This window comes from Oncorhynchus tshawytscha, linkage group LG02, assembly GCF_018296145.1.
Source record: "Oncorhynchus tshawytscha isolate Ot180627B linkage group LG02, Otsh_v2.0, whole genome shotgun sequence".
Lineage (NCBI taxonomy): Eukaryota > Metazoa > Chordata > Actinopteri > Salmoniformes > Salmonidae > Oncorhynchus > Oncorhynchus tshawytscha.
The window spans coordinates 60,016,629-60,026,206 of NC_056430.1; the positions used below are offsets into that span (position 1 = coordinate 60,016,629).

At 40.2% G+C, this 9,578-nt stretch overlaps 1 pseudogene; it reads left to right on the forward strand.

Moving 5' to 3' along the window:
• Window positions 1–1,466: 1,466 nt before the first annotated feature.
• On the forward strand, window positions 1,467–9,326 carry LOC112222542 (annotated as a pseudogene).
• The last annotated feature ends 252 nt before the right edge of the window (window positions 9,327–9,578 follow it).

The following is a 9,578-nucleotide window of genomic DNA, read 5'->3' on the forward strand; positions in this document are numbered from 1 at the left end:
CCAACAATGAAGTTTTATGAAAAATACCTAAGAAAATAAGAAATAGAAGTAACAAATAATTAAAGAGCAGCAGTAATATAACAATGGCGACGCTATATACGGTGTGCGGGGGCACCGGTTAGTCAAGGTAATTGAAATAATATGTACATGTAGGTAGAGTTATTAAAGTGACTATGCATATATAATAAACAGAAAGTAGCAGCAGCGTAAAAGAGGGGTCTGGGTAACCATTTTATTAGCTGTTCAGGAGTCTTATGACTTGGGGGTAGAAGCTGTTTAGAAGCCTCTTGGACCTAGACTTGGTGCTCCAGTACCTCTTGCTGTGCAGTAGCAGAAAGAACAGTCTATGCCTAGGGTGGCTGGAGTCTTTGACAATTTTTAGGGCCTTCCTCTGACACCGCCGTTATAGAGGACCTAGATGGCAAGAAGCTTGGCCCCAGTGATGTACTGGGCCGTACCCACTACCCTTTGTAGTGCTTTGCGTTCAGATGCCGTGCAGGTACCATATCAGACAGTGATGCAACCAGCAAGTTCTTGATGGTGCAGCTGTAGAACCTTTTAAGGATCTGAGGACCCATGCCAAATCTCCTGAGGGGGAATAGGTTTTGTTGTGCCCCTCTTCACGACTGTCTTGGTGTGCTTGATGTGGACATCAAGGGACTTGAAACTCTCAACCTGCTCCACTACAGCCCCGTCGATGAGAATGGGGGCGTGCTCGGTCCTCCTTTTCCTGTAGTCCACAATCATCTCCTTTGTCTTGATCACGTTGAGGGAGAGGTTGTTGTCCTTGCACCACACGGCTAGGTCTCTGACCTAATCCCTACAGGCTGTCTCGTCATTGATTATAGCTTGTATAGGAACTTACATGCATATCTTCTCCTCTGCTTGTATCTGACATTGACAGTAAAGCATGCTAGTGTAGTTATAAGGCACTGTAAGACTTGTCATAGTCATGCATATGACCCCTCAGAATGTCTTATTATCCTCTTATAACGATTCTGACTAAAATAACAGGCATATTGAGTCAGTTGAACATGTGCTACACAGAGAGACATATTATACTGTAAGCCTTGTGATAAGACATTACAATTACAAGGGCTCACACATTTTGCTGTCAATTAATGTTGGCTTTACTTTAAGTGTTAGTGCAGTTCTCAAATTAAATCATATTTCTAAACCAAATATACTGGGTAGACAGGTGCACCAGCTCAGACCGTTCTCCGTCACTAATTGAATGAGAGACAAAACTGCCATCACCCTTTAGGTGGCATTACATTTTCTGGCCTATCCAGACAAACCATTGATTATCTCTTCCTCTGAGTGAGTGAGCCCAGGGCTGCGTTCACTGCGTTTTTACTCTCTCGAACGTTCAATTGAATGGAAACGGTGCTGTACCAAAGATAGTCTATTTTATTAACAAGATAGTCGATTGACCGCTCTAACAATGGAAATACATGATCTCAAAGATGGAATGCAGGCGGGAGGAGGCGAGATTAGGTGGGACTATTCTAGCCAATGTGAGGGCAGATACGCATGTCAACAACAGGACAGAAAGAGGCCGTGAAAGAGGCCCACCCGGACCCTCCATTTTAGATTAGGTTTTTGCGGCCGGAGTCCGCACCTTTGTGGGGGGGTACTGTCACGCCCTGACCTTAGTATTCTTTGTTTTCTTTATTATTTTGGTTAGGTCAGGGTGTGACATTGGTGATATGTGTGTTTTTGGCTCATTCTAGGGTGTTTGTAGATTTATGGGGTTGATTTCATCTAGGTGTTTATGTTGGTCTATGGTTGCCTAGATTGGTTCTCTATTAGAGGCAGGTGTTTATCGTTGTCTCTGATTTGGAACCATATTTAGGCAGCCATCTTCTTTGGGTATTTCGTGGGTTATTGTCTATGTTATGTTGCATGTTAGCACATTGTTTATATAGCGGTCACATTCGTCTTATTCGTTTTGTTGTTTTTGTTTAAGTGTTCTTCGTGTTCTTCATTAAATAAAGAAGAATGTATTCTAACCACGCTCCGCTTTGGTCTACTCCATACGACAATCGACACCTTTCATTACCTAACCTGTATAACGACACAGAACCTTTTTCTAAAATGTTTTATGAGTTGTAAGGGACCAGTGGCAGCAAAATAGCCCCATAACATCAATGACCCACCACCATATTTTACTGTAGGTATGGGGTTATTTTCTGCTTATGCATTCTCATTTCGATGCCAAACCCATCATTGGTGTGGGTGGCCAGAGAGCTCTATTTTCATGTCATCTGTCCAAAGCACCGGTTCCAATCCAAGTGCCAATGCCATTTAGGAAACTCCAGGTGTTTACATTTGTTGGATGATATGAAAATAGAGTTCTTTGGCTACAATCGGAAGGTTGCAAGTTCAAACCCCCGAGCTGACAATGTACAAATCTGTCGTTCTAAAGGTATAAAGGTAAAGGTAAAATAAATAAAAACTCACTCCAGTGGTGGGTTTGGCATTGAAATGAGAATGCCTAAGCAGATAATAACCCCATACCTACTGTAAAGTATAGCGGTGGATCTTTGATGTTATGCAAGTGGATCTTCCAGCAAGACAATAACCCCAAGCACACATCAAAATCCACAAAGAAATGATTAATTAGCCAGACATTTCTATGGACTTGAAACCCATTGAAAACCTGTGGTTTTAATTGAAGAGAGCTGTCCATCAGCACATACGAAGGATACCAAGGATCTAGAAGGATTATGTATGGAGAAATGGTCTAAGATCCCTCCCAGTGTGTTGGATAGAGGCTCAGTGCTGTTATCCTAGCAAGTTGAGGTATTGAAAGGTATCGAAAACAGGGGTGTCAATCATGTTTACCCCTTTCTTATTTAGATTTTTTTAAATATCAATTGTTAAAATCTCTTTCTCTGAGCAATTGTATTAGTATAAAATAATATGTTTTAAAAAATGTTGCATACAATATAGCTGAGTATTAGAATTATTTATTTTCTACAGTAATTTTTGCTCGTCTTTATCAAGGGTGCCAATAATTTCGGGCCCCACTGTACCGCCATAATATATATTCCCATAATTAAATCACATGCCTATATCATTATAACACATATTCTATGGAAGATATTCCAAACTGGACCATAAAAACCTTTATAGAGATGATGGAAACTAACTCTCATGAAGAGGAACTTGTTCTTTCATAACAGATGTTTAAAAACAGGATCTAGGTTTACTATGATCCTTATATAACACCACCCACATCAGAATTATCAGAAGGCTTGATACAGCAAAGAGGAAGCCTAAAAAATATAAACCATTACATTGCTTTCATTTTCCCCTCACATCGAGGCAGGACCATTCAAACCCAGGCAATGACTTTGTCGTTTTGCAGTGCTACATTATTCTGCTATCTTCAGGATGGAGCAAGAATGCCATGTTGTTTTAGTTCATACAAAGCTGTTCATTTTAGTCTATTCAAACAGACTGTATTTCAAAGGAAACAAGCACTCATTAACATCAGGTGTGGCCAATTGGTAGCCCCGGCCAACAAACCGAACACACTTAACAAGATAGAGGATAGAGAGAGTTTTGTTGATGCTGAGAAAGGAATGTATATGTTTTTAAATAACATTCTTAGAAAGTTCTTTGAACGTTACTACAGTTGTCTTGTGGTGTTTATAGAACATTTTCTTAATAATGTTCTGAGAACATGAGGAAATCTGCAGAAAATGTTTTGCTGAAGTACTGAAATTCTCACAGAACAACGTTTTTTCTTAACGTTCTCTGAACAATTTGAGAACATTACTTTAAATAGAGCCATGAGGAAACCTGTAGGAAACATTATGCTGAAGTACTGAAATTCCTACAGAAGAACGTTAATTTGTAAGCAAACCAGGAACACAATTTAAATGTTTATTTTATTTAGGATAGCCAGGGGCACACTCCAACACTCAGACATAATTTACAAACTAAGCATTTGTGTTTAGTGAGTCCGCCAGACCAGAGGCAATAGGGATGACCAGTGATGTTCTCTTGATAAGTGCATGAATTTAAACATGTTCCTGTCCTGATAGCCATTCAAAATGTAATGAGTAAAAAGTACATTTTCGTTAGGAATGTAGTAAAGTAAAAGTAAAAGTTGTCAAAAATAGTCAAGTAAAGTGCAGATACCCTAAAAACTACTTAAGTAGTACTTTAAAGTATTTTACTTGAGTACTTTATACCACTGGCTTGGAGTTCAAAACAGGTAACCCAAACTAAGCTGGTGTTATTAAAAGTGTTATTCAAACATTCAGTCAAAGTTTTAAGGAAATTATTAAATAACTTACATTTTGTTCAAAACATTCAAATCAAATCAAATCAAATTTTATTTGTCACATACACATGGTTAGCAGATGTTAATGCGAGTGTAGCGAAATGCTTGTGCTTCTAGTTCCGACAATGCAGTAATAACGAACAAGTAATCTAACTAACAATTCCAAAAAAACTACTGTCTTATACACAGTGTAAGGGGATAAAGAATATGTACATAAGGATATATGAATGAGTGATGGTACAGAGCAGCATAGGCAAGATACAGTAGATGATATCGAGTACAGTATATACATATGAGATGAGTATGTAAACCAAGTGGCATAGTTAAAGTGGCTAGTGATACATGTATTACATAAGGATGCAGTCGATGATATAGAGTACAGTATCTACGTATGCATATGAGATGAATAATGTAGGGTAAGTAACATTATATAAGGTAGCATTGTTTAAAGTGGCTAGTGATATATTTACATCATTTCCCATCAATTCCCATTATTAAAGTGGCTGGAGTAGAGTCAGTGTCATTGACAGTGTGTTGGCAGTAGCCACTCAATGTTAGTGGTGGCTGTTTAACAGTCTGATGGCCTTGAGATAGAAGCTGTTTTTCAGTCTCTCGGTCCCAGCTTTGATGCACCTGTACTGACCTCGCCTTCTGGATGACAGCGGGGTGAACAGGCAGTGGCTCGGGTGGTTGATGTCCTTGATGATCTTTATGGCCTTCCTGTAGCATTGGGTGGTGTAGGTGTCCTGGAGGGCAGGTAGTTTGCCCCCGGTGATGCGTTGTGCAGACCTCACTACCCTCTGGAGAGCCTTACGGTTGAGGGCAGTGCAGTTGCCATACCAGGCGGTGATACAGCCTGCCAGGATGCTCTCAATTGTGCATCTGTAGAAGTTTGTGAGTGCTTTTGGTGACAAGCCGAATTTCTTCAGCCTCCTGAGGTTGAAGAGGCGCTGCTGCGCCTTCCTCACAATGCTGTCTGTGTGAGTGGACCAATTCAGTTTGTCTGTGATTTGTATGCCGAGGAACTTAAAACTTGCTACCCTCTCCACCACTGTTCCATCGATGTGGATGGGGGGGTGTTCCCTCTGCTGTTTCCTGAAGTCCACAATCATCTCCTTAGTTTTGTTGACGTTGAGTGTGAGGTTATTTTCCTGACACCACACTCCGAGGGCCCTCACCTCCTCCCTGTAGGCCGTCTCGTCGTTGTTGGTAATCAAGCCTACCACTGTTGTGTCGTCCGCAAACTTGATGATTGAGTTGGAGGCGTGCGTGGCCACGCAGTCGTGGGTGAACAGGGAGTACAGGAGAGGGCTCAGAACGCACCCTTGTGGGGCCCCAGTGTTGAGGATCAGCGGGGAGGAGATGTTGTTGCCTACCCTCACCACCTGGGGGCGGCCCGTCAGGAAGTCCAGTACCCAGTTGCACAGGGCGGGGTCGAGACCCAGGGTCTCGAGCTTGATGACGAGCTTGGAGGGTACTATGGTGTTGAATGCCGAGCTGTAGTCGATGAACAGCATTCTCACATAGGTATTCCTCTTGTCCAGATGGGTTAGGGCAGTGTGCAGTGTGGTTGAGATTGCATCGTCTGTGGACCTATTTGGGCGGTAAGCAAATTGGAGTGGGTCTAGGGTGTCAGGTAGGGTGGAGGTGATATGGTCCTTGACTAGTCTCTCAAAGCACTTCATGATGACGGATGTGAGTGCTACGGGGCGGTAGTCGTTTAGCTCAGTTATTCACAACGTTATTAAATTACCTTCAAATAACCTAGAATTTCCATTCTCAGAAAATTAATTAAACCTCAAAACGTTATTAAATTACCTTCAAATAACCTAGAATTTCCATTCTCAGAACGTTAATTAAACCTCCCAGGAAAACTTTCAGGGAACCATTGTAAAATGTTCTCAGAACCTCTCTGCAACCAATAAATTAACATTCCCAGAACAGGCTAAATGTTCACTTCTGTTCTCAGAATATTAAAAAAACGTTCAGTTTTACCGGTCAGGAAACGTATGCCTTCATTCCCAGAACCAATGGCAAACCATAAATGTACGTTCCCACAACTACCAAGGAACCAAGTGTGCTAGCTGGGTGAAAATGTGACTTAAGTGGAAGTTTAGGATGTGTGTATCACCCTTGTGTTAAGATTTTCCCCATAGAGATTAATCGTGACATCAATAACTTGAAGGGCCTTTAACTTGTCTTTCTCAGGTGGATGAGGGCTTCAGAAGGATGATCTGGGAGACAAACCAAGGCCTCATCTGTCAACACAACCTGGAGTCAGAAATGGACAAGCACACCTTCACTCTGGGAAGTTTGGAGACATGGTAAGACAACCCACAATTGTAATTGGACCAGCAATTGCATGAGTATGAAACATGAATTTAAGAAATATAAATAGGAAAGAGAGCAGCTTTTACAGGTTGTTGTATTATGTCTCAGATAAAGGGGAAGTTCAGTATTTTACAACTTAATATTAAAGAGGAGCTGATCCAAATAAATAATTTCTCTGGTTGAAAAAGGCCTATGTGGCATCAATAATAGTCAGAAACATATATTATAGTGCCAAAATTGATTAAAATGTGTAAGTAGGATAACTTTGTCATAAAGTCAGTATTTCCAAAACTGAGTTTGTAAGATTTAACGCAACTTGAAATGTTATCACTACAGTGGTATATAGTAGGCCTACCTGTTTCTCCCATCGAAGACATACGATTTCACAAAACATATATGGCTAGGTAATATTGTGGGAAATACTGCATATGCTGCATTGTAGATACGCAATGAATGGCACTCCCTGCCCCCATTTGTCCAGACCACAGATGCAGATATATCTACACAATCATTGTTTTAACAAAAAAAATACAATTTTAATTTTAATTTTTAATTTTAATATATTTAATCAATTTCTAGAATTAAAGTTGTCCTGACTAAAAAGGCAGATTTTCTTTTTTGCCGGCCAATTCTAATATTATTTTGTTAATTCTGTGTTCCAGACAAATAAAGAGTACAATGCCTTGCTAACTGTTAATGCTGCTGAGGAGGAGAAAGCCTGGATGGGATCCCCCTCTCTAAGTGGAACTGCAGTCTCTAAGCAGCTCCTGAGACGTGGGACTGGCGTCAATATGGATATGTGACTCCAGTGAAGAACCAGGTTGAAGAGCAGCCTCTTTCATTTGATCTCTCTCACTTTTGGGTGAATCCTAACTTCCACTTAAGTCTAAATTTCCTTTAGTTTCCCATTGACATCATGCACTAAGTAAACATTTGGCTTAACTGGAAGTTAGAATTCTCCCCTTCATTTTTCTGGTATTGTACAGATTGACACTGATATGGAAAGGATTAAAGGAGTGGGTAGTCTAGGTGCCACTTATTAGACATGACATGAAAAGCCACTTTCTCTGCATTTAGAAAGGTGAGAAAACTGTTGAGGTAGTGGCCTGATATGATGTGTAGGGACAGGAGTTTTTCCTGAGAACTTTACCAGGAAAAACATGCCACCTTACTTCTAGGGGATAACTTCACAGCACAATAGGGGAAATAAAACTTTATTTTATCCAGGGGCGTTGTGGACTTTGCTATGCATTTACTTCTAGGCAATAACTTCAAAGCAAAAGAGTAGATATGACAACTATTTTATTTGATCTAGGGGTCTTGTGGATCTTGCTATGAATTTGCTGCAGTCGGAGCCCTGAAGGGCCAGATGTTCAAGCAGACAGGCACACTGTTGCCTCTGAGTGAGCAGAACCTGGTAGACTGCAGTGGAGACTATCACAATAATGGCTGTGATGGTGGCTTGGCCATGAGGTGTTTTAGGTGAGGTGATCTCAGATCATGGGATTATGTCGGAGAGGAAATATCCTTACACTGTAGAGGTACAATACAATATGTTACCATTAGGGTTGAAAAATGTTGGTAACTTTCCCCCAAATTCACAGGTTTTCCAGAAATCCCAGTTAGAAGATTCTCTGAATCAGGAGGGTGTCATGCCCTGACCTTAGTTATCTTAGTTTTCTTTATTATTTGGTTAGGTCAGGGTGGGAATAACCATGAAACCAGTAGTTTTTTTAACCATGAAACCAGTTGTGTAGTTTTTGTATTGTCTAGGGTTTTTTGTATGTTTATGGGTTACCTCGTCTAGGTGTTTATATGTCTATGGTTGCCTGGATTGGTTCTCAATCAGAGGCAGCTATTTATCATTGTCTCTGATTGGGGACCATGTTTAGGTAGCCATATTCATTGGGTATTTGGTGGGTTATTGTCTATGTGTAGTTGCCTGTTTCAGCACTCTTGTTATATAGCGTCACGTTTGTTTTGTTTAGTTCTGTTCACTGTTCAGGAATAACCGTAAAACCTGTTCACTGTTCTCTCTTCATTAAAGAGTTATGGTCGCTTATCACGCTGCGCGTTGGTCTCCTCTTTATGACGACCGTGACAGAGGGAATAACCATAAAACCAGGAATCCTCCAACTGATATTTCTGTAAAAAGTGGGAATTTTGGAAAGAACATAGAATAGATGAGTGAAAAGCTCACTGTAAAGCTTGAGATTGTCATAATAAACTGTTTTTAGGTGGGCCCTTGTGAATACCAGAATGCAACAAAGGAAGCCTGGTGCAAGGGCTTCAACAGAGTTCCTTCTCTGGATGAAAAAGTGTTTCGAGACACTTTGTATGAGGTTGGCCCTATCGCTGTGTCTGTGAACGCCACACATCCCTCCTTCAAGTTCTACAAAGATGGTGAGCTCGGTGTCACACCTATGACTAGATGTGAACAAGTATACGTGTACATCCATGTCAAGAGTACGCTCTCCAAGAAGAGGTAATAGATTATCTCTTCTGAGATTGTAGTAGTTCGACTTCACTGCTTGGACTCTTCAGCAAACGTATTACGACAATTTTAGGTGGGAACCATTAAGCAACAAATAGGTAAGAAGAGAAAATAGCCCTAGTCTTATCAATACCAGTGAATGGTCATAGTGACAGAACTAATACTTTACACATAGAGACACATTCAAAAATGAGTTTGGAAACACTTTACAGAATCCAGGCATAACTTGTTATAACCATGTATGACTCTTTATAACATTTATATTATATTGATATATAATATATTTATATTATATCATTATATTTTATATATATATACATTTTGAACTGGTTATTTAGCCCGTATCACTATGAAATTATTATAATGTAAAGGGGTCATCATCATCATGACAATTCGCAATGCATTATAACTGCATAAATCATTATATTCATTATATATCATTATTTTTTTTTTAAT